At 49.9% G+C, this 25,437-nt stretch overlaps 1 pseudogene; it reads left to right on the top strand.

Moving 5' to 3' along the window:
* The window catches only part of LOC138398992 (programmed cell death protein 1-like), a 49,070-nt pseudogene extending 24,891 nt beyond the window's left edge, over positions 1-24,179 (top strand).
* The last annotated feature ends 1,258 nt before the right edge of the window (positions 24,180-25,437 follow it).

Raw genomic sequence — 25,437 nt, 5'->3', positions numbered from 1 at the left:
GGGAGAAAAAGCCTTCTTAGATGCCCTGCCCAGCGAGTTCCTGATCTCTTACAGAAAATAAAGAAAGACATGCATTAAGGTAACCTAAGTGGCTGTCACAGTCGCCCACCCATTTGGACTCCTGGAAGAGTCCCCAAATGATCTGTGGTCTGTAGGCCAGCCTCCCCCCCCCCCAGGAATTTAGGCAACCTGGGACATCCCACACATGAGCCCTGGTCTGTAGGCCAGTCCCCCCTCCAGGTGATTTAGGGAACTTGGGACAGCCTGGAGATGAGCCCCGGTCTGTAAACCAGTCGCCCCCAGGGATTTAGGGGACCTAGGACATCCCTCACAAGAGCCCTGATCTGTAGGCCAGTTGCTTGCAGGGATTTAGGGAACCTGGAACATCTCACAGATGAGCCCTGGTGTGTAGGCCAGTCCCCTCTGGGATTTAGGGAACCTGGGACGTCCCACAGTTGAGCCTTGGTCTGTAGGCCACCCCCCCTGTGATTTAGGGAACCTGGGACATCCCACAGATGAGGCCTGGTTTATAGGCCCGTCCCATACAGGGATTTAGGGAACCTGGGATATCCCAGAGTTAAGCCCTGGTTTGTAGGCCAGTCCCCCCAGGGATTTAGGGAACATTTCAACAAAGGAGAAATTAAAACTTTGCCCTGCCTAAAACAAATAGAACATTACTTTATTCTACCTCATGACATGAAGGTGCAAGATATTAGTTTTAACTGCACTCACGCAACATGATGGTGGCCATATATCATGGATCTGCCTGGGACAGTCCAGATTTATACCTACTGCTGTGGTGAATGATTAACATTACTATTACTCTCTTTCATCCTCAGAAGTCTACTGATTTGGTGATAAACTATATGCTTACTCTACTCAACACATATTGCTGATTTGTTTGAATAGGCTTAAATACACCATTATGTTCCTCCTAACTAAAGTAAGCTATAAAGTAAGCTAGTTGAGTGAAAAGAAGGATGTCAGAGTCTCTGAAAATTATAATTTGCTGAAGCCATAAAATTAAAGATTTATACAGACGAACTTTCTAAAAATCTTACTTCAGAGAGTGTCTTTTTTAGGCTCAAAGAAACATCAACATCCTGAGCAGTTTGATCATCTAGTTCAGAATCTGCTCCTAAAAAGCTAACCAGATAAACACTTCAGAAGGTATAAGATCTAATGTTTGATAGCAGACTATAGTTAACAATATATTTTATATTTCAAAATAGCTAGAAGACAGGACTTGAAATGTTCCCAACACAGAAATAATAAATATTAAATATATGAAGTGATGGATATCCTAAATACCCTGAACTTGATTATTACACATCCTATGCATGTAACAAAATATTACATGTACCCTATAAATATGTACAAATATTACATATCAGTAAAAAAGATAATAAAGACTTCATTAAAGAATCCACCAATGTTTTCAATAGGGACCAAAACAGAAAATTTAAAGTTAACTGGATTAAGTGATTTTAAAGATGTAATGAGTTCTAAATTAGATGAAATCAACTCACACATGTGACTCTTCTTTCATCAGCTGTAAAGACAGAAAAGAAAAATCTCTGTTTAAAATGTTTTCTGTCTAAATGAAGTAAAGTTTTCATTCCTAAAACACACACGCATACCCGGGAAGCGAAAGCAGAGCAGGCGGATGGCGACCTTGATCCCACTGACGGGGGGCAGCTCTCCCAGTGCTGCGCCCGCGTGTGGTTTTTCTTTCAAACTCACATGTCTACGTCTCCCAAAAAAGACAGCAGTGCCGACCCTAATTCCTTCTTAGCAGAGTTACTTTGTAAATTCCTGTTCAAAATGTAAATTCACAAAACGAAATTATTTCGGCTTAAGTCATCCATTGAACACTAATATTAATATAATATATGCTTAGTTGTAACTCTCTAGATCTTAAATTTTTTCTTTTAAATGGTGAGTAAAAGAAAGTGAACCACAATTAATGTGCTTTTCTAAGGGCAGCACAAACATCTCTCAATGGATAAATCAGAGAGAATGTGGTAGAATGTCATGCAAAAACCTCCTGACTTCATTCTTACTTGGACTTTATATAAAGTTCAAACATATTACTTTTTCTAGGAAAAGTCCGTTACCCCTAGGCCAGCTAAGAAGCCCAGTTACAATCTACCCCTCATTCTGCCCTTCACAAATGAAAATTAAGAAAAATTTCCAGAATAAACTTGAAGGTAGCGATACATTTCTTAAAAAATGCAGATTTAAAATCAATAAACACCTATTTAATCCCTTCCCATTTTCCATTACAAGTTTGTAAATATCACAACAATGATGATGACACGTCTGATAGTGAACATTTAAAAGTTGCAGCTCTGCTTTCGTGGCTCTCTGCATTATTTTCTGACAGCACACTGATGGCAAATTCTCCATCTCTTTAAAAAGTTGAAATTCCCTTTAAAATAAAAAAAGGATTAGGTTAAGATTCCAAACATTTTTCTATAGCAATGACAGGCCTCTAGAAACATTTTAAATTTCTTGTGATTCTCTGTCTAGTTTAAATGGATTCTACTCAGGATAGAGAGGCTGTGGGAACACATAACAGCTTCAGAAAACAAGGACATCAAGAATTATGACTAGGCCGGGCGCGGTGGCTCACGCCTGTAATCCTAGCACTCTGGGAGGCCGAGGCAGGTGGATCACTCGAGCTCAGGAGTTCGAGACCAGCCTGAGCAAGAGCGAGACCCCGTCTCTACTAAAAATAGAAAGAAATTATATGGACAACTAAAATATATATATACAAAAAATTAGCCGGGCATGGTGGTGCATGCCTGTAGTCCCAGCTACTCGGGAGGCTGAGACAGGAGGATCGCTTGAGCTCAGGAGTTTGAGGTTGCTGTGAGCTAGGCTGATGCCACGGCACTCACTCTAGCCCGGGCAACAAAGCGAGACTCTGTCTCAAAAAAAAAAAAAAAAAAAAAAGAATTATGACTAAATATATTCTTTCTAGAAGTCAAGGAAGTATACAATTCTCAAATTCATACTTTCTTTTACCAAAAAAGGATTCCAATCTAAGGTAGTAACTTTATCCAGAATCAATGTATTTTTCAACCTAAATCAAACTTTGGCCAAGATGTTTTTAAGTTGTAAGCACTTTGCATGGAAATTGTTCTTAAACATATTATCTTTTTAACAGAAAATAATTTACATTTTCCTTAACATAAGCAAATATTTTGCTGTGCTATTACAATATATCCATCGAAAAACCCCAAGTCACTACATCTTTTTGAGTATTACTGTTATTGGAAGTCTTCCCTTGTTTCCAGTTGCCACTTTCAGCTGTTCTCAATACTTCTGCTTCTGGAGTTGAGATGCCAGAATAAACTCATTAGAAGAATGAATGATGGAAGGAAAACGTAAATGACCTCAGAACATTATAACTAATTTGGCTTCTTAAACACCTCCCTGTTTCTCTACCTTCCCACTTCCTCATTTTTCATTGTGCTCTGAATTATAAGGGTATCTTAATAAATGCAAAGCAAATTATATAATAAATTAAAATCAAGATTAAAATGCACCAGTGAAAGTAGCTACTTCTTCAAATTTATGACATTTTCAAAAAACATTTTTTGCTTTTTTCTATAGGGGAATAAAATGAAAGAAAATGGAAAATTCAATCAGTATGAGTTTGGGTTGAACAGGTAAGATGCCAGGAGTTTCTGATGAAACCGAGACTGAAATCTCAATAAATGAAGAGCTTTAATATTCTATATTGTTTTATGTATTTGTTTGAAGGCAAATGGCTAAAGCAGATGATTTCTTAAGGTCCCTTTTAGCTATTATTCTGTATGGTTACATATGCTACACAGAAAACAAATACTATTTCGATTTCCCCCGACAGGTATCTGCAAGCTCATACATCTGACGTGCCTCTCAGGATGTTTCTTTAATTCTGTGATATCAGATGTTTTTCTTAATTCCGGGGAATCCTCAAAACATGATTTTAAACTAAATTATAAATATATGATAAATAACACATGGTCTATCTGGAGTTCCAAACTAGTATTAATAAAATGTAAAATTCAACTTCTAATGCACTTTGTGGCAATAGCAGCCATGAGAGCATAGAGCTGGTAACATCTATGTACCCTTTCCCTCTTCTAGCATTTTCTCACAAAAGCCTCAATATAATCAATGAACCAAAAACATTTGCTGGCATATACTGTCTCTTTATAAAGTCAAATAAAATTTTGTTATTAATCATATTGATTTTACCTTATTTAGAAAATTTCCATTAGGTTTTAAACTGTCAACTGAGGGAGATTTTCCTGATCCTTCTATCACAGCCGCCTGAGTATCTACACAATCTTGACCCTATGACCACTCTGTATTACAAGCCACACTTCTTTGTTGCTCAGGAAAACAAATTTTTAAAAAGACTCAGAAACAGGTGAACACAGAATCAACCACAGAGAGAACTGAAAAGGCTAAAGATATATCCTGTAAAAAGTCCTATCAAACCTTCTTTGAACAAAGAGAAATGGTGACAGGCAACCTTAAAAACTAAGCTGGGCAGGGTGGCATGTGCCTGTAGTCCCAGCTACCAGGGAGGCTGAGGTGGGAAGATCACTTGAGCCCAGGAGTTCGAAACTGCCACAAAAACAAAAACCCTAAAACAATAAATAAATAAAGCATTGAAGGGAGAAGGAAATACCAATTTACATGGGTACGTATTTATATGTGTAAGGAGAAGAGGTTTTCACTTTTTCTTATTTATTTATTTGAGACAGGGTCTCACTCTGTTGCCTCGGCTAGAATGCAGTGGTGTCATCATAGCTCATTGTAACCTCAAACTCCTTGACTCAAGCAATCCTCCTGGCTCAGCCTCCCAAGTAGCTAGGACTACAGGTGCACATCACCACACCTAGCTAATTTTTTGCAGAGATGGGTCTCGCTTTGTTGCCCAGGCTGGTCTCGAATCTCTTGGTCTCAAGTGATCCTCCCACCTTGGCCTTCCAAAGTGCTGGAATTACAGGCATGAGCCACTGTGCCCAGTGAGGTTTGCACTTTAAACAAGGGAGTCAAGGAACACTTCTCTGATAAGGTGAGACTTGAAAAAACTGAAGGAGGAGAGGAAGAGAGTCATGTGGCTGTCTAACCAGTCAGGAGGCTAGTGTAATAACCTAGGCAAGAGACAGTGATGGCCAGGACCACAGCGACTGCAGCAGAGGAGGTAAGAACTGATTAGATTCTGGATCTATTGAGGTTAGAACTTAAAGTATTTGTTTCTGTTGGTATAGATATGAATTCCGAGAAACACATTAATGCTGAAATACATATTAGACATTCAAATGGAGAGACAGAGGTCTGGAAATCAGTGAAGTTAACAAGAGCTGCACTGTCTGGTAGCCACATGTGGCTATTAAGCACTTGAAATGTGGCTAATCTGAATTGAGATGTGCTGTAAATGTAAAACACACCAGATTTCAAAGACTTAATACGACAAAAAATATAAAATCTCATTTTTATTTCATTACATGTTGAAATAATATTTGATATACTGGATTAAACAGAACATATTAAAATTAATTCTACCCATATCTTTTAACCTTTTTTGATGTGGCTACTAGAAAATATAAAGTCATATATATTGCTTATATTATATTTCCACTAGATAACACTGACCTAGTTAGTGATGTAAATCTGGGATTCATTAGAATGGAGATTTAAATCTATGAATTGAATATAATCGCCTCCTGACTGCAGAAAGACAGAAGAGACTCAAGGATTAGGCACTGAGGCACTCCAAAGTCGAAAAAGGTTGAAGGGATGAAGAGGAACCAACAAAGGAGACTGAGAAGGAAGAATACGTGTAGCAGGGAAAACCAGTAGATGCAGACATGGAACAGTGGAGGACAACAGAAGAGGGTGTGCAAAGGAGGAGCGGATGATGATTGCGGGGTAAGATGAAGACTGGAACTCGTCACGGAATTTGGCGGCACAGGAGTCATTTATAACCCACAGAAACTGACTTGGTCAAATGATGGGAATGAACGCCTGTTGGGAGGAGATTCACAAGAATTGGAGACAGTGAGTGCACACAACCCACTCAAAATTTTTTGCTGTAAAGGGAAACAAAGAAATAAGGAGATGTGAAAGGGAGTTCAAGAATAATTTAAAAATTTCTTTGAAACAATTAGAACCAAGAATAAAATTAAACAAAATGCTAAACTAAGGAAAATTATTTCAAACAAGGAGGTAATAGACTTAAGGCATAAAGTGTTCCTGCAAACTAGTAATATGCCAAAAATATGTAAAAGCTGTGTTTGGACAACTTCTAAGACTCGTAAGCTCAAATATATTTTTAAAAGATGTATAAACACATTACTATCAAAAATGCAAATTAAAATGGATGGATTTTTACTTATCAAATTGGCAAAGAGTGATCTTATGTTGTATTATTAAGGGTGATGAAATGGACATTCATACATCATGAGAATTTAAATTCTCCCAACCCTTTTAAATATAATGGAATACCTATCATGCAGCTTATATAAACAAAAGAGATAGATCTTTATTTACTGACATGGAACATGTTTATAAAATACTGAGGATTTTTAGAAGTAATTTCCTTCATGGGACTTCAGATAAACCCGTGTTAGATCTTTTCAATATCCATCACATCTCTTTGCTTCTGTAGTTTTCCATCCTTTCGTCTCCCCCATGCTTCAGTCTGGACAGTTTCTTATAACCTACCTTCCATTTCACAAATTCTTTCTACAGTTGTAACTAATTCTGATGTGGAATCCATCTATTAAGTTCCTAAGTTTGTTTACCTGAATTTTTCCGTTCTAGAATTTTACCCAGTTTTTCCCAAGTCTGTTATGCCATTTTTATTGTTGTCTAGTTTGTGGTAAATTTTTTAACGTTAGCTGCTCTCTCCTAAAAGATAGTAAATATAGTTGTTTTACAGCCTGTATTTCATAATTCCAGTAAGTGGAATCCCTGTGGATCTGTTTGTATTGTCTATTGTTTTCTGGCTCATGATGTCGTTTTGGGTTCCTGGTTATGTTTTGATTAAGTGCTAGACACTGTATTTGATAAGTTGTGCACATAAATAATTTGAACCCAAGGATGATGTCACTTTTCCTCAGAGAGAAATTTTGTTTGCTACTGCCAGGTGGCATAGGGAACTAGTTATGTAGAATCCCTTTATTCTGACCAAAATTTGAGATTTCTCTAGGCTACTCAGATAACTATAGTCTGAGGAAGGGCTGGCTTACTTTAATTCTAGGGCACAGCCCTTTGGGAGCCCATCCTCATAAGCACATTGGAAGGGGTACATTACCTGGCTCCCACCTTTGACAGACCAAGGACTCTGATTTTTGTCCTTTTATTGTCAGAAGGCTGTCAAAAGCATAGCCTACTCTCTGTTAGGCTATGCTTTTCAAGGCAAAATTGTTCCTAATGCTAGGCTTAATTCTCAGGGTTCCCATTCTTTCTTAGGTTGTGGCCTGGCAATTTCTCCTTATCTGGCCAGTTCTTAGGTGCTTTTAGGAAGATTTTAAAAATATTTTTTCTAGGTTTTTCAATTGTCTTCAATGGGTAGGAGGTCTAATTACTTAGCTTGCCATTATCCTTACTTTTAAAAGTTTAAATACAGTTCTCATGTGACACAAGTAAAATCTCTTGATTTAAAGATTAACTATTTAAATGATCTGTTTTTAGAATATTAAGTTCACTTATAAACAGAAATGGGCATTTTAGAGAATTTATGAAAATGATTTAACAACCTTACAAAACTGAGAAATATTAAAAAGTAGACATTACAGCAGCAACAGTGGGACTCAAAACATTTTGTTTGCTCCCCATAGTCCCCACCACACTTTCAAAACTCCTTGCCGGGTGACTACTTCTCGGCAGAGCGCTCTGAGCAGAAGAAATGTACATTATTTTAAGGTTAAAGCATAGAATAGCTTCATGGAGTTTTACCTACAAATACACACATTAGTATCTGTCAAGGATCAAGGGGGTCTCCCTGCAGATTTCTGGAGCTCTTTTTCTACATAATTCCCTTCTCTCAGGAAAACCACCCTACAATTTCTATCTGCCTTAGCCTTTCTGAACTCCAATCTCTGCCTTACTCAGGGAGACCTCTGCTTTGCTTGAAGTCTGTCCTTGCTCCACGGTCTGCAGGGTGCTTCCAAGCAGGAAGCCACACTGCCACAGGGCTAACGGTGGATGTTTCCTTTCTCTCAGAGATCATGGTCCTATACTGCCTGTTGTCTGGTGTGTTTATCATGGACAGAAGCCTCAATATGCTTGAGAGTATGTGCTCTAACTACAGTATAATTAAGAATAAAAAAGATAACTTCCCTAATATTTGGAAATTAAGCAACACACTTATAAATAATCCATGGGTGAAAGAATGTATCACAATGAAAGAAATTATTTTGAACTAAATGATTATGAAAATACTATATATCAAAATTTGTAGACTGCAGCTAAAACAGTGATTAGAGGGTTTATAGCTTTAAATGCTTATATTAGAAAAGAAGAAAGGTTTAAAAATCAATGATCTTAGGTTCTATCTTAAGAAACTAGAAAAATCAGAAAAATTAAGCCCAGAAAAGTAGGATGGGAATAGAAAAAGAAGTACACAAAAATATATGAATAGATGAAAATAAACAAAACCAAAAGTTGTTTCTTTAAAATGATTAATAAAATTTATAAACACTTCACAAAACTTATTTAAGAAAAAGAGAAAACACAAATTATGAATGTCATGAACAATAAAGGGAACATTACTACAGAACATATAGACATATAGACATTAAAATAAGGGGGTATAATAAACAACTTCATCTGATAAATTCTATAACTCAGATGGACATAAGTTCATTGAAAACCACAACCTTCCAAAATGGATACAAGAAGAAATAAATCATATGAACAGTCCTGTCTCTTAAGGAAATTAAATCTGTAATTAAAAATTTCCCCCTCAAGGAAAATGGCAGGCATAGATGGTTTCATTGAATTCCATCTACCAATTAATGTAGAAATAAAGCAGGAATTCAATCTTAACTAACTCCATTAGTGAAGTGAGGAAGAAGGAAGACTTCTCAGTATGTTTGTTTCACAGGGCCAGCATAATGTTGATACCAAAACCTGAAAAGAACACTCCAAAAAAAAAAAAAAAAAAGCAATACCTTTTATACACAGACTATTATATGCTAATTTTTTTACAAAGCAAAAAAAGGCTAGTACGTCCAGATCAAGTGGAGTTTACCCCAGGAAGATGAGGGCAGTCCAAAATTTGTAAATCAATTGATGTTATTCACGACAGTAAAAGAATAATGGAGAAAAAAATCACATGATCATTTCAACAGATGGAGAAAAAGAATTTTGATAACATTTGTTAAAACTCAAAACCAATTCATGACAAAAGCTCTCAGCAAATCATGAATAGTAGGAAACTTTCTCAATCTAATGATGGGTATCTACAAGAAAAACCTCAAAACCTATAGCCAACATCACACTGGGTACTGAAATACTGAATAATTTCTGTCAAAAACAATAAATTTGTTCTCTTACCCCTTATATTTATTATATCAGAGGTCCTGGCCAGTGCAACAATGGAAAAGAGGTAAAACTGCCTTTATTCACAGGTCACATTATAATGTACAGAGAAAAAACGGAGACATACAAAGAAACTATTGGAACGAATAAGTCAATTTAGTAAGGATGAAGGATACAAAGGTCAATATACAAAAAAATCAACTATATTTCTATATTCTAGCAACAATTGTAAAATGAAAATGTAAAATAATACCTACCATTTATAAAAATATAAAATATTTGGTGATTAAAGGTAATAAAATATGTGCAAGACTTCTATATTAAAAATTATAAAACATTGATGAAATTAAGGAGGAACTAAAATAAATGAAGAGCTATACCATGTTCACAGACCAAGAGACTTAACATCGCTGAGATCTGTTCTCCGCAAATGGAGCTGTAGATTCAACACAGTTAGAATCGAAATTGCAGAAGAATTTGTTTAGAAGTTGACAAATTTATTGCAAGTTAATACGGAAATGCAATGAACCTAGAATAATGAAAACAATCTAAAAGTTAGATGACATATATTTCAAGAATTGTAAAGCTATAGCTATTGACAGTATAGTATGTCAGATTAAAAGATTAATGGAACAAATTTTGAGTCCAGAAAGAGAGCTACATGTGTATGGTCACTTTGTTTTTGAGACGGTCACTATTTCAATTCAATGTGGAAAAGAAAGCATAAGGTATATTCAATAAATGGTGCTGGCACACCTAGATTTTACAATGTAGTTTTTTTTTTTTCCTAGAGGAAAATAAATGCCTAGACCTGTATCTCATACCACACCCAATAATAAAAGCAAGATGAGTCATGTTTCTAAATGTGAAAAACAAACCTATCACATTTCTGAAAACATAGAAGAATATACTTATGATTTTGGGGTGGGCAAAGATTTATCAGCTAGAACATTAAGGCATCAATTAAAAAGCTGTTGATTTCCCGCATTCAGTGGCTCACACCTGTAATCTCAGCACTTTGGGAAGCCCAGGTGGGAGTTCAAGACTAGCCTTTGCAACAGTGAGATCCCATCTTTACAAAAAGTTAAAAAAAAAATTAGCCAAGCATGGTTCAAGAAGTTCTAAAATCTGAGATTCCTATATGATCACGTGGACAGAGAAAATCATGCTTCTAAGGAAAACTGAAGCACACCTGCTAGTAGATTGAAGCCCTGTGCACTGTGTTCAAGTCCTTGTTATCTACCTGTGGCCTGGAATGGATCCTAAATCCCCCGATTTCCTCCAATATTTGGCTACAACTAAATCATGCTAAAGTCCCCAGGATCTCGCCCACCAGCAAAGCAGGGATACTCCAGGGCCATTCATGGAACACAACCCCTACCCAGATTAACCAACTAAGAGAATTAAATATTAAGATTGGAGAGGAGTTAGATATTAAGACTGGAGATGTGGGTGACACTGGGGTACGCTGTCTATCCTTAGCCCCGGCACACTGTCTCTGTGCCCTCCCTGGGGTTCTGAATTCATCTAGACGGTTTCAGTGGCCAACGAATCTATGACAGTTCCTAAATCTCTACCTATCCTCCAACGAGGACCCCTCGTGACAGCCGTGGCCTTTTGCTTGTCCCGTCAGCCCCCATACATCTCCTGGACAGGGACTTCTTAAAAACCTACCAGGCCCATACGTCCTTCTCCCAACTAGGGAAATAATGCTTGAGTTATTTTCACCAGGAGACTTTGCCACACAACGGCTTTTACCCAAATTCCCATCCAGTCAGTTAGCCTCGCCACCACTACCCACCCTGCTCCATAAGAGCTACGTGGGAGTCTGGGCACAATCCAACACCGAGGAAAACCCTCAGGTTGTGAAGATGACAGTTGTGTACACTCCCAAGGACGCGATTCACCCCAGGAGTCGACCCCAGTGAAGGAGCGAGATGGGGAAGGTTTCTGCGGTCCTGCGTTGGACGAGGTTCTGCTTGGGATGACCGTGTGGTCAGAAAGCTTTCCCATGCCATGAACAGAGCTGCCGAAGCTACCAGGGCGCAGCGGCGTCCCCAGACGCCCTCGTGGGTCGTCGCAGCCCAGCCGCTGCGAGCGTTAGACCAGCCCCGCCGCGCAGGTGGTGTCGCTGCCGCTGCCCACACTCCCACTGCACCTGGGTCGCGTGACAAACCTAAGATCTTGCGGCAGCGACGCTGTGACAGACGCGTCTTCAGAAAGCCCCCGGTCCCGGCCCGACGCACTGGACTCAATTTCCCGCTCTCAGCTGTTTCCAGGTCCCGTTGACGCCCCACCCCTTGGGCCCTAATGAGCCTCCTCGCATCCGGGCTGGGCTCGGCGTCCTCCCCACCCTGCCTCAGCCATTGTCACAGGCCTCTGCGGGAGGCTCCGGACCGCGCTGGCTGACCCTCTGCAGCCCACCCGCAGCCAATGCGACCCAGAACCGATCTGTATTTCACAGGCGCTTGGGTGTTTCCCAGGCACAGGGCTGGTGGCGCTGGCTGGGCCCTGCGCTGCCGCTGGGGTCCCCCGTAGACTAGGGGGACCCGGCCGGTTGCAGCCGCTGCCCTGGACAGGTCCGGCTCAGAGGGATAATGTGGACGAATTTGTACCTGAAAGCCCATCCTTCAAGACGGACCCCGAGCATCACAGAGTCTGATTTTAACATGGAGCCCGGAGGCCATTTGCTGACTGGAGGCCACGCCCGCACCGCGCCCGCACGGCACTGGAGATCCCCAGAAACCTAGCCTCCGATCAGCTTTAGCACGTCTGGAGCTCAGCTGAATTAAGGAATTAGAACGCAGCTGCACTGACCAATCAAACTCAACCACTGACCAATCACATTCAACTGCGTTAACCAATCAGACTCAGCTGCATTGACCAAACAGGACTCAGCCACACTGACCAATTAGACTCAGCCACACTGACTAATCAGACGCAGCCTCATTGAGCATTTGGACTCAGCCACGTTGACCAATGAGGACTCAGCAGCACTGACCAGTCAATTTGAGCCACACTGACTGGTCAGGACTCAGCCACACTGACAAATCAGATTCAGCGACACTGACTAATCAGACCAGCCACATTGACCAATCAGACTCAGCCACGTTGACGAATCAGGACTCACCCGCACTCACCTACTAGATTCAGCCACACTGACTAGTCAGGACTCAGCCACACTGACCAATCAGATTCAGCCACACTGACTAATCAGACTCAGCCAAACTGACGGAGCAGACTCAGCCAAATTGACCAATCAGGACTAAACCAAATTGTCCAATCAGACTCAGCCACACTGACCAATCAGGACTCAACAGCACTGACCAATAAGATACAGCCACACTGACGAATCAGACACAGCCACGTTGACCAATCAGGACTCAGCAGCACTGACCAATCAGATTCAGCCGCATAGGTAAAGCCCGTTCAGCAGCACTGACCAATCAGATTCAGCCACACTGACCAATGAGATTCAGCCACACTGACTAATCAGACGCAGCCGCATTGAGCATTCAGACTCAGCCAGGTTGACCGATCGGGACTAAGCAGCACTGACCAATCAGATTCAGCCACGCTGACAAATCAGGACTCAGCCACATTGACGAATCAGATTCAGCTCCACTGACCAATCAAAATTCAGCCACACTGACCAATCAGATTCAGTCACATTCACGGAGCAGACTCAGCCAAATTGACCAATCAGGATTAAACAAAATTGTCCAAACTCAGCCACATGGACCAATCATGACTCAGAAACACTGACCAATCAGATTCAACCGCATAGGTAAAGCCCGTTCAGCTGCTCTGACCAATCAGATTCAGCCACACTGACTAGTCAGGACTCAGCCACACTGACCAATCAGATTCAGCCACACTGACTCATCAGCCGCAGCCGCATTGAGCATTCAGACTCAGCCACATTGACCAATGAGGACTCAGCAGACTGACCAATCAGATTCAGCCACACTGACTCTTCAGGACTCAGCCACACTGAGAAATCATATTCACCAACACTGACTAATCACAGGCAGCGCCATTGACCATTCAGACTCAGCCACGTTGACCAATGAGAACTCAGCCGCACTGCTGAGTCAGTGTGGCTGCATCTGATGGGCAGTGCGGCTGAGTTCTCATTGGTCAACGTGGCTGAGTTTGATTGCTCAATGCAGCTGCGTCTGATTAGTCAGTGTGGATGAGTCTGATTGATCAGTGCTGCTGAGTCCTCATTGGTCCACGTGCCTGAGTCTGAATGCTCAATGCGGCTGGGTCTGACTCGTCAGTGTGGCTGAATCTGGTTGGTCAGTGTGGCTGAGTCATGACTGGTCAGTGTGGCTGAATCTGATTGGTCAGTGTGGCTGAGTCTTGACTAGCCAGTGTGGATGAATCTGATTTGTCAGTGCTGCTGGGTCCTCATTGGTCAACGTGGCTGAGTCTGAATGTTCAATGCAGCTGCGTCTGATTAGTCAGTGTGGCTGAATCTGACTGGTCAGTGTTCCTGAGTCCTCATTGGTCAACGTGGCTGAGCCTGAATGCTCAATGTGGCCACTTCTGATTAGTCAGTGTCACTGAATCTGATTGGTCAGTGTGGCTGTGTCCTGACTAGTCAGTGTGGCTGAATCTGATTGGTCAGTGCTGCTGAGTCCTCATTGGTCAACGTGGCTGACTCTGAATGCTCAATGCGGCTGCATCTGATTAGTCAGTGTGGCTGAATCTGATTGGTCACTGTGACTGAATCTTGACTAGTCAGTGTGGCTGCATCTGATTGGGCAGTGCTGCTGAGTCCTCATTGGTCATCGTGGCTGAGTCTGAATGGTGTGTGGCTGCCTGTGATTAGTCAGTGTTGCTGAATATGATTTGTCAGTGTGACTGAGTCCTGACGAGTCAGTGTGGCTGAATCTGATTGGTCAGTGCTTCTGAGTCCTCATAGGTCAATGTGGCTGAGTCTGAATGGTCAATGCGGCTGCGGCTGAGTCAATATGGCTGAATCTGATTGGTCACTGTGGCTGAGTCCTGACTGGTCAGTGTGGCTGAATCTGATTGAGCAGTGCTGCTGAGTCCTCATTGGTCAACGTGGATGAGTCTGAATGCCCAATGCGGCTGTGTCTGGTTAGTCAGCGTGGCTGAATCTGATTGGTCAGTGCTGCTTAGTCCTGATCGGTCAACCTGGCTGAGTCTGAATGTTCAATGCAGCTGCGTCTGATTAGTCAGTGTGGCTGAATCTGACTGGTCAGTGTGGCTGAATCTGATTGGTCAGTGCGGTTGAACATGCTTTACCAATGCGGCTGAATTTGATTGGTCAGTGCTGCTGAGTCTTGTTTGGTCAACGTGGCTAATCTGATTAGTCAGTGTGGCTGAATCTGATTGGGCAGTGCTGCTGAGTCCTGATTGGTCAACGTGGCTGAGTCTGAATGGTCCATGCGGGTGCCTGTGATTAGTCAGTGTGACTGAATCTGATTGGTCAGTGTGGCTGAATCCCACACTCACCAATCAGATTCAGCCACATTGACTAATCAGACTCAGCTGCATTCAGCATTCAGACTCAGCCACGTTGACCAATCAGGACTCAGCAGCCCTGACCAATCAGGTTCAGTCACACTGACTATAAGGACTCAGCCACACTAACCAATCAGATTCAGCCAAACTGAATAATCAGGATTCAGCCGCATTGAACAATCAGACTCAGCCACACTGATGGAGCAGACTCTACCAAATTGACCAATCAGGACTCAGCCAAATTGTCCAATCAGACTCAGCGCCACTGACCAATCAGGACTCAGCTGTTCTGACCAATCAGATTCAGCCAGACTAACCAATCAGGACTCAGCCCCACTGACCAATCAGCATCAGCCACATTGATCAATCAGGATTCAGCCACACTGACCAATCAGACTCAGGTGAACTGACCAATGAGAACTCAGCCTCACTGACCAATCTGACACAGCTCACTGACTAATCAGGACTCAGCCACACTAACCAATCAGACTCAGCTGCATTGACCAATCAGACTCATCTGTATTGACCAATCAGGACTCAGCTGCACTAGTCTATCAGACCTAGCAGTGAATCCCTCATTTGTATAATGAACCTGACTGGAGCCTGCGCGGGAACTTCCGCTGTGTAACCTGAGCCTTCCCTGTGCTCTCTGGAACGGCCGCCCTATGACACGGAAGGCGGGGTCTCTGGAATGAGTCTCTTTCCTCCAGACTCCTTTTTAGAGAACTTCTGTTCCCGGCATGCGTGGGTTCCACACACTTTCCCCCAGCTGTCCATACCCGCGGGCCCACCCAGCCCTGCCCTGCACCCTCCCCAGACCTCCCGCTCAGGCTGCAGCTCATCCTTGGCTGGGCCCCACGGGAGCTACTGGATCCCCGAGGGCACGGACCTCGCCTGCTCGGCAGTGGGTTGCATGGTCACGGTGCGCGGCACAGGCTACCCACCTCCTGCTCATCAAAGGGCCCATCCTCTGGCCGCCTGGGACACTGGGGAGCCACCACACCCCGGCTGAGAATCCTTGCTCAAGGCCAGAGACCCTGAGTCCACACTGGGACCCCTGCTGGTGGCCTTTTGCGATCTAGCTTGAAAGCTGCCAGCTGTGCCAGCTTCCTCTGCCACGTGGCGCCCTGCCTGCAACCCGCACAGCTCCCCACTGCCTCCTGCTGGTGTCCTTGGCTGGACTTTGGAACGTCCCAGGGGCCACTTCCCCTTGCTCCTCAACACCTCTGCTGCTTCCCGCCAGGACCCTGCTTGGCCAGGCCGGTGCTCTAGCATAGGTAGCTTCCTCTCCAGGGGCCTGGGCATCTTGAGGCTGGCAGGCGTCGGGCCAGCTTGCAGCCCTGGCATGAGGGGGGCTGTTGGCCTGCTGTGAGCCTACTGCATGTACTCAGAGCCTTCTGATGTTCAGGGTCAGCTGTCTGCCCTGCGGCCAGCCAATTCCCACTAAGTCCCCGCCTTTCAGGGTCAGAGGCCCCCATATGTGTCTCGAGCATCTCCTGAGTTTGGGTTTTGTGTCCCTGGTGGATTTTGAGGTGCTTCGCAAGGTGCTCACAAGTGCTCACAAGCAGGAGCTTTGATCGCTGCCATATTGCCTCAGCCCCCCGACCCCCAGCAGCTGCCCACTCCAAACAAAATGATGGGGCACGTTGGGGAGGCCCAGGAACACAGGCAGGGCTGGGACCAGGCAGGCGAGGCGCTGGGCTGCGTGGTTCTGTGCCCAAAACAGGAACCAGGTCGAGAGGCCCCTGTTCTGGCATCCAGCTGCTCGAGACCCACGTGGCTCCAGTGAGAGGGCCCTGGCACTGCTGCTTGAGGACAGAGCCTGCCCTGGGTCAGGTCCCCGGGAGGGGCTCAGCAGGCCCGAGGCTGCGGGCAGCCAAACCCCAGGGCCAGGGGCCAGGTGTGCTGTGGGCCGGATGGTGTCCGACGGGGCTGGTCCTGCCTTGGCTCTGCGGAGGGGGAGGGTGTGAATGGTGCTGCCTCTCCAGGGAGAGGCTGAACAGACGTCCAGGCGTTGCTGTGGCCGAGCATGACCGACCGCCCACTGCCAGCAGCCCCAGGCCACCTGCAATGAAACTCCAAACCCCGGAGCCCCCGGCGGAGGAGGGGGGTGAACGCTGAGGGAGGAGTCGGACCATGCAGGAGGAACAGAAAAGCCCCTTATCCCCTGCACAGTCCCATACCTGTGGATTGGGCACAGGGAGCTGCCCAGGAGCCCTGTGTCCCCGAGACTCCTGTACCCCACAGCCATACCCCACCCCGCTGCCAAGTCAGCGTCCTGACACCCTCCTAGCCCAAAGCAGTAGCCCAGGGCCTGGTCAGCCAGAGAGGCTTCCAGGAGGGAGAGCTGCCCCCCTCCCCACCCCACTGCTGCAGAGGGCGGAGGGGTAGGACAGGTGTGGACACAGGTCCCCCAGCTCCCCTCTCTGGGCATCCCTGGGAGGCTTGGTCCGACCAGAGCCTGCCCCACACCTGGCTGTGTAGATCCTGCTGGTTCAGGAAGGCCCTGGGACTTTCTACCAGGTTCACATGGTTGGGGAGGAGAGTGGGCCTCTGTGACCATTCTTTAGTAAAACTGAGTCAGTTCCATCCACGGAGCTCCAGGGCAGGTGGCACTCCCAAGATGTCATGTGGTGTCGCTGTGCCACCCAGGTGGCCACACCTCCTACTTGCCCCCTCCCTCCTCTGCATGTGTGTCCATCTCCGCCTCTTTGTCTCCCCTGCTCTCTTCTCTCTCTGTCTCTGCCTCTCTCACTCTCTTGTCTCTGTCTCTCTCAGGAGGGGCAAGGCAGCCGCAGAGTCCAGAACCTGACAGGCAGGGAGTGGGCCCGCACCAGCCAGCTCAGGTGTGAGCAGAGGGCAGGGGAATGGGCACCCTTGAGAGCCGGCCTCCTGCAGGGACCTCTGAGCTCCCAGCTGTGCACAGGGACCCTGGGCAGGGAGCTGAGCAGGGCAGTTGGGGACCTGGCCCTCCGGTGAACACCCCTGGCAACTGCTCGTGCCACTGGTAGAGCTGGTGTGATAGCGCCCCCCAAATTCGCGTCCACCAGGAACCTCAGGATAGGAACTTATATTAAAATAGGGTCTTTGTAGAAGTAATTAAGTTAATGATCTTGAGATGGGGGCCCCTAAATCCAGTGACAAGTGTCCTTTTAACAGACACCCCAGGAGGAGGCCCCATGAGGACAGAGCAGAGGAGGAGCTGGTGGCCACAAGCCCAGGCAGGGAGCCACCAGACGCTGGAGACAAGGAAGAGTCCTTCCCTGGAGCCTCCAGGGAGCACATGGCCCTGGATGTCTGGCCTGCTTGCTGGAAGACAGGAAGCTCCTGTTGTTTAAGCCACCCGGTTTTACAAACATAACTTCTGCGAAGAAGTTCATTCACTGATGGCGAATCGGTCCTTAAAAACTGGAAGGTAAATCCATGGAAGTTGTCCAGATCTTGTCAATGGACCAAGAACCCAGAGCAGGGTCAAAGGGCGCACTGGTCAGGTGGCCATGGCTGGTGAACGGCCACTAATTCCCAAACCAGGATCTAATTTTCCTAGCTGAGCAAGGCCTTATGCCACTATTTTAGGTGATTTTCTAAGTGCAGACTGAGCTGACTGCCTGCTAGGAAATGACACACCTGCCATCTAAAATCAATTCCATTCGCAGAGAGTCAGGAATGGTCTTCATGAGCTGGCTGCTCCTGGTGTGACACCGGGGCCCTTTCTGGGAGCGGGGCTGGGCTTTTGGGGGTGCTGCATGGCTGGCCTGGTTCTCCTCTGGGCAGAGGACTCACTTAGCTGCCTGGACGGCGACTGCCTGTCTGCCTGTCCTGGAATAATTCTGCTCCCGAAGCCGAGGCCACCTCTAGCTGTGATTCTATTGATAAAATCACTGAATTTATGTCAAGAGCATTTGTACTCGTTTTGAAAAACGGACCAGTGAGCCACCTTTTGACTAAAATGGTAAAAGGAACACAACCAGGGTGATCTTTTCACTACCTGGTTTATATTGTCAGTACTAACTTCCAGAAGGCAAGTGCCCAGGGCTCCGTGGGCCACAAAGAAAGCACAGCCAGCCACAACGGACATAAAAAGAAACCGAGTCACAGGACTGGCCCGGTGTGACCCCACCCACGCGTGCTCTCCTGCTCTGTGCCTTGCCTGCGCTCTGGAGGGGACTTCTCAGAACAGCAAGAGTTAGGGCCAGTCTGGGCGGCGGCTGCAGAAGCGACCCCAGAGGGGCTGAGAGGAAGCTGAGGCCTGGCCACTGTGGAGGCCACGCTGCCCCCAGGTTCCCGAGGCATCAGTGCTGGTCCTCGCAGGTGGCACGGCCTGTTGGATGCCAGCACCACTCACCCCTTCTCCGGTTCAGCATCCGATCGTCCTCTGCTGCCTTTGTGGGTCTTGAGCGCGGGACCTGCGGCCACAGTGCCACCTGCAGACAGGCCTTCGTGCTCTCTCGCTGCTCCGTCCTGTGTCCAACTAGTGATGTAACTGGTGCTCCTGGGCGTCCCCGGTGCCCGGGCATCTGTGGGCTGGATAACAGGCCAGTGAGGACAGCCTTGGTGGGTGACTCGAGTGCTGGAATGTTCCACCTTCCAATCCTGATGCTCCCACGCAGGGACAGGGCATTGCCATGTGACCTGGCAGGGTCTCCTCTCGACCCCCACAACCTGAGAAGGAGCGGCTGTCCTCGCTTTCTTACCTTAGGTCTGGGCGCAGGTGGCTCCAGCGGTCACCCCTGCCGTGAGCCTGTTCTCAGCCCCAAGTGCTGTTCCTGGGGACTGAGGGCGCCAGGTGGCTGGGTGCCGGGAGGCCTCTGTGGGCCAGGGAAGCCCTGCGCATCCATATCTCCTTCTGAGGGGCTGGGGGTGGAAGATGCCCACCAGCCGCCCCTGCCGCAGGCCCTGCCTTCCTGCCTTCCTCAGTTTCCCTTCCTGGAAGGCTCCTTGCCCGGACTCCCCTCTCCGGCCTGTCCTGTCCCGTCCACTGCCCACCCCTGGTCTCCAAGCGGGTCTGAGGCCACACCTGGTTCTGGCGAGCAGTGGGGTCCCGGGGTGTGCTCCCTGGTGAGGGCTGTCCTTGGGAGTGTGCAGACGTCTGGGGACACCTGCTTGGGACACCAGCTCCACCCTTTTCCTCTCACTTCCTTGGGAACAGTGAAGGAGACCTGCGGGGCTTCATCCCTTCCAGCCTCCAGGTTGCCCGAATGAAGGGCAGGCACACCCGGCACCCTCGCGGGGCTGGGGCCTCACTGGGGTCCGAGACCCCATCCCAATGACCTTCTGGGCCAGGGAGCAGCCTGAGGTGCGTGTTAGTGTGGCTGCAGGAGGCTGCCAGGGGGACGTGCAGCTGCGAGGGGCTGGCCCCACTGTGCTGGGATGGGCGGTGGCGTGTGGCTCAGACACGCAATGTCGGAATGAAGAAAGGGCTCCCTGAGGCCTCGCGGTGATCGTGTCGCCCCTGAGTGGGGTCAGAGCAGCCCCCGGCTCCACGGGGTAGGGGGCCTCGCCGCCAGGGGAGCCCCCCACGTGCTCCGGCCACCCGCAGCCCAGGCCTGGCCCCTCCTAGGCCACCGTGGCCTCCCCTACACCCCCGTCCCTCCTGGTGGATGTGACAGGCCGTGTGCAGGGCCACACTGGCACAGCCGCCTGGGTCCCGCCGGGCCCCTCCACGGGCCCCGGCTCAGGCCGCCCTGCCCCATGCCCAGCGGGCGCCAGGCGGGCTCCGCGGGAAGCCTGTGCGGCCGTGGCTGCGCTCGTGGCTGGGGCATGGGGAGCCCAGGGTCCTCGCCCTCGTCCCGCGCAGGGCTGTGGCAGAGCCGCCCCAGGATCCTCCCTGGTCTCACCTCTCGCAGTCATCCAGCACTTTCCAGACATCTCTGATTTCCTTCCTAAGCAAGAGGGGTCACTTCAGACACCTCATTCACCCACGCGAGGTGCCCGGTGGGAACGGCCACGCATCGGTCCTGGCCTCACGCGCCCTGGCATGGCTCACTCGCCTCTCCGGCCGGCCTGGCCACGGGCACTGGGGCTGGCTGCCCCTGCCCCCTCGGAGCCGTGAGTGCTCCGTGAGTGGTCCCCACGCTGCCCAGAGGCAGTAGAGGGACCGGTAGTAGCCGTGGCAGCTGCAGCCTCTTTCCTGTCACCACGCACTGGGGGCCAAGCCCAGCCGGAGTCCCGGGTAAGGAGCCAAGAGAGCACAGCCGGGACTGACACCGCAGGGCTGGGCCAGCACCTGGGGCCAGCGGGGGACAGGACTGGGGTGGACAGGAAGGTCACCTCGCTGCACCGCGGGCAGATGTCTCAGGTCTCGGTCTTGGTCGGTGCCTCCCCGGGAGGAGGCTGCTTTCCCAGGCGGCTGGGGGGCCGGCGGGGCCACGGGGGCAGCGGGGTCTGTTCCGCTCTGACCGTCACTCCGACACCAGCACACACCCGGCTCGGGTCTGCAGCAGCTTCAGCCTGCGCTTCCTCCTGCACCTCGGTTTCCCCACGTGTAAATCCGGGACCACGGCAGAGCCAGGTGCAGTCTGGGGGTGAAGCCGGCAGGTGTGGGCTCTTTGTCCCTCCTGGGACCCCCAGCTGTGGGCAGGAAACGCCACCGCTGGTCACATGGGCCGAGATGGGGGCTCCTCGTCTCCCATGTGCCAGAAAGCACATGTCAGTAGGTGAGGGTAAGTGTGAAAGGGCGTGAGCACACGTGGGCAGTGTGTGTGTGTGTGAGCATGTGTGGGCGGTGTGCATGTGTGTGTGAGCACGCGTGGGCGGTGTGCGTGTGTGTGTGAGCACGTGTGGGCGATGTCCATGTGTGTGTGAGCACGTGTGGGCGATGTGCATGTGTGTGTGAGCACGTGTGGGCGGTGTGTGTGTGTGAGCACGCGTGGGCGGTGTGCATGTGTGTGTGTGAGCACACGTGGGCGGTGTGCATGTGCGTGTGTGAGCACACGTGGGCGGTGTGCATGTGCGTGTGTGAGCACGCGTGGGCGATGTGCATGTGCGTGTGTGAGCACGCGTGGGCGGTGTGCATGTGTGTGTGTGAGCACGTGTGGGCGGTGTGCGTGTGTGAGCACGCGTGGGCGGTGTGCATGTGTGTGTGTGAGCATGCGTGGGCGGTGTGCATGTGTGTGTGTGAGCACGCGTGGGCGGTGTGCATGTGTGTGTGAGCACACGTGGGCGGTGTGCATGTGTGTGTGTGAGCACACGTGGGCGGTGTGCATGTGTGTGTGAGCACGCGTGGGCAGTGTGCATGTGTGTGTGTGAGCACGTGTGGGCAGTGTGCGTGTGTGAGCACGCGTGGGCGGTGTGCATGTGTGTGTGAGCACACGTGGGCGGTGTGCATGTGTGTGTGTGAGCACGCATGGGCGATGTGCATGTGTGTGTGTGAGCACGCGTGGGCGGTGTGCATGTGTGTGTGTGAGCACGCATGGGCGATGTGCATGTGTGTGTGAGCACGCGTGGGCGGTGTGCATGTGTGTGTGAGCACGCGTGGGCGGTGTGCATGTGTGTGTGTGAGCACGCGTGGGTGGTGTGCATGTGTGTGTGTGAGCATGCGTGGGCGATGTGCATGTGTGTGTGTGAGCACGCGTGGGCGGTGTGCATGTGTGTGTGAGCACGCGTGGGCGGTGTGCATGTGTGTGTGTGAGCACGCGTGGGCGGTGTGCATGTGTGGGGGGGCGGTGTGCATGTGTGTGTGCACACGCGTGAGTGTGTCCACGAGGCAGCGTCCTTGGCGGGAGAGCAGCCACCACCACATCCTCATGCAGGGGGTTGGGATCGTGAGGCCCCGTTGCCGTCACAGGAGCGCAATGGCCCTGCTAAGGACTCCCGTTCCCGGGGTCCCAACTCTGAGCTTGTCCTGAACGCAGGGCAGAGGCTGGGCCCTAAGCCTACCACGAGGACCCACTGCCTCCAGGCTGGGGTCTCCATCCAGCCCCCCGTCGGCCCCCCAGAGCAGAGCAGATGGGCCAAGTGCAGGGCATCTAAGGGGCAGGGCCCAGGTGGGCAGAGCTGGGAAGTGCGGGGTCGGGCCCTGCACAGCCCTCTCTGGGGGCCTGGAGCCTAGAGGGGAGGGGGAGGCTCCTGGGGAAACAGGGTGGGGACAAGCCCCGAGCCTCAGGTCTCAATGAAGTCGAAGGAGAGCGCCCGCCCCGAGGGCCCTGGCGGAGGGTCCGCCCAGGATGCTACCGGGCTGAGGGAAGTTGGGGGTCTCCCCGGCTGCCCAGCCCCTCCCTCATGCTGGGCTCTGCTCCCTCTCCACCCCTCAGACGCCCCCGACAGGCCCCTCAGCTTCTCCCCTGCCCGGCTCTTGGTGCCCGAGGGGGCCAACGCCACCTTCACCTGCAGCTTCGCCAACACGTCCGAGAGCTTCGTGCTGAACTCGTACCGCATGAGCCCCAGCAACCAGACCGACAAGCTGGCCGCCTTCCCCAAGGACCGCAGTCAGCCCGGCCAGGACCCCCGCTTCCCCCTCAGGCAGCTGCCCAAAGAACACGACTTCCAGATGAGCGTGGTGGCCGCCCTGCGCAATGACAGCGGCATCTACCTCTGTGGCGCGATCTTCCTGACCCCCAGGACGCAGATCAAAGAAAGCCCCCGCGCAGAGCTCACGGTGACAGGTGCGGCCCCTGAGACAGGGCCCGGGGTGGGCAGCGCCCCCCCCGCAGGAACAGGAGCCACAGGGGTGTGGGGGGAAGGGGCTCTGCCGGCCACTCAGGGCCGCAGCGACTGAGCCCTGACGGGGCAGGTATGCCAGGTGGGCACTCCTCTGAGGAGCAGGCCAGGTAACAGCTGTCACTGCATGGTTGGGGTCCCCCAAGGCCCTTCGGGTCAGGCAGAGGGTGGGGAAGGTAACCCTAGGGGAAGGGAGCCCGCCCGTGGGTTCCCCCGAGGACCCAGCCCCCGAGGACCCTGCCCCCAACCTTCGTCCTTTGTGCCCTTCCAGAGAGAGCTGCGGAATCTCCCACACCGCACCGCAGCGCCCGCCCAAGCCCGGGGGCCAGTTCCAAAGCCTGGTGGTCAGTGTCACCAGCGTCCTGGTGGGTGTCCTGGTGCTGCTGCTACTGCCCTGGGTCCTGACCGCTGCCTGCCCCGGGGCCACTCGAGGTAACAGCTGCCACAGCCCTGCCTGAAGCATCAGTGCCCAGTGGTGGCGTAGGAGAACAGTGATGGGTGGCCCTGGAAGCAAGCACCTGCAGCCCTGTGTCCCCAGCATGGAGGGACAGACCAGGGACAGCAAGCCGGCCTGGAGCCTGCTGCTGTCGTTCTGGACATGGGCGATGAGTTCACAGGGACAGATACCGTGAGATGGGAGGACCGTCAGGGACTCAACCCAGCAGGGCTCAGTGGCCGGAGGGTGGGGGTCCAGGTGAGGGTGGGCAGGCTGGCGTGGGGCCCGCTCCCCCTGGAGACAGAGAACAGCCCAGTCAGGGCGGCACACACTGATGTCAGGGTGTTTGGACATCGAAGAATAGATTGCCAGGACAAAGTTGATATATTAGTTAGTTACTGTTAGTTGCAGTAAAACTACCCCAAAATGTAGCCGCTTAAAACTACACCTGTTCATTCCTCAGCAGTTTGCGTGGTCAGGAGTCCAGCCCCGCGGAGCAGGGCCTTCCGCACAGGGTCCCTCACGAGGCTTCCACCAGGTGCCCGTGTGGTCACCTTCTCACCTGCGGGCGGGGGTCTGAACCCGAGTCCCCACAAGGCGGGGGCCAGTGCAGGTCCTCGTGGGCGGCTGGCTGGGCGCCACCTTCTCCTTCCACTCCGAGCCGCGTGGGCTCTCCTAGGGTGGGCGGCACCAGGGCGACAGCCCATCGGAGGGAGCGAGCGGGAGGCCAGAGAGCTCCAGCCAGGGCAGCGCGGTCGGTCTCCTGCGCTGCTCTCACTCTCGTCCCAGCACTGCCTCTGTGTCCTGTTCCTGGGGCTGCAGCCGCTAGGCCCAGCCCCCACTCCAGGGCGTGGGGCCACAAAGCCTGAGCACCCAGGGTGGGCTGTTGGGAGCCACTGAAGCTTGGGGGACAGTCACCCCAGTGAATCCTCAGCTTGGCATGGTGAGGACACAATCCCGTGGGAAGGTGTGTGCCACCCCGGGTGTGTGCCCAGCAGAGGAGAAAACCCACTGGCTGAGTCGGGGAAACCCAGGGTTTCCCAGTCGCTGGAGCTGGAGTAAGAGTCCAGTCACGCTGGGGGACAGTCGCCCGGCTCAGCAGCGCTTGGCCTCAGGTTCCTGCTGGAAGGTCTGCAGTTTTGCGGCTGTCACTCACCCTCCACCTAATCAGGTCAACACACTGACCGCCATGTGAATTGCATTTAACTCAGGCTAGTTTTGAGCCCAGGTCTGTGTGAAGCAAAACCCTGCAGCTGGTTCATGAAAATCTTGATGTTCTCATTGTTACAACT

Source organism: Eulemur rufifrons, chromosome 2 (genome assembly GCF_041146395.1).
Source record: "Eulemur rufifrons isolate Redbay chromosome 2, OSU_ERuf_1, whole genome shotgun sequence".
Classification (NCBI taxonomy): Eukaryota; Metazoa; Chordata; class Mammalia; order Primates; family Lemuridae; genus Eulemur; species Eulemur rufifrons.
Note: the sequence above shows the minus strand (reverse complement) of the source record. Positions and strands in the feature narration are given on the sequence as shown.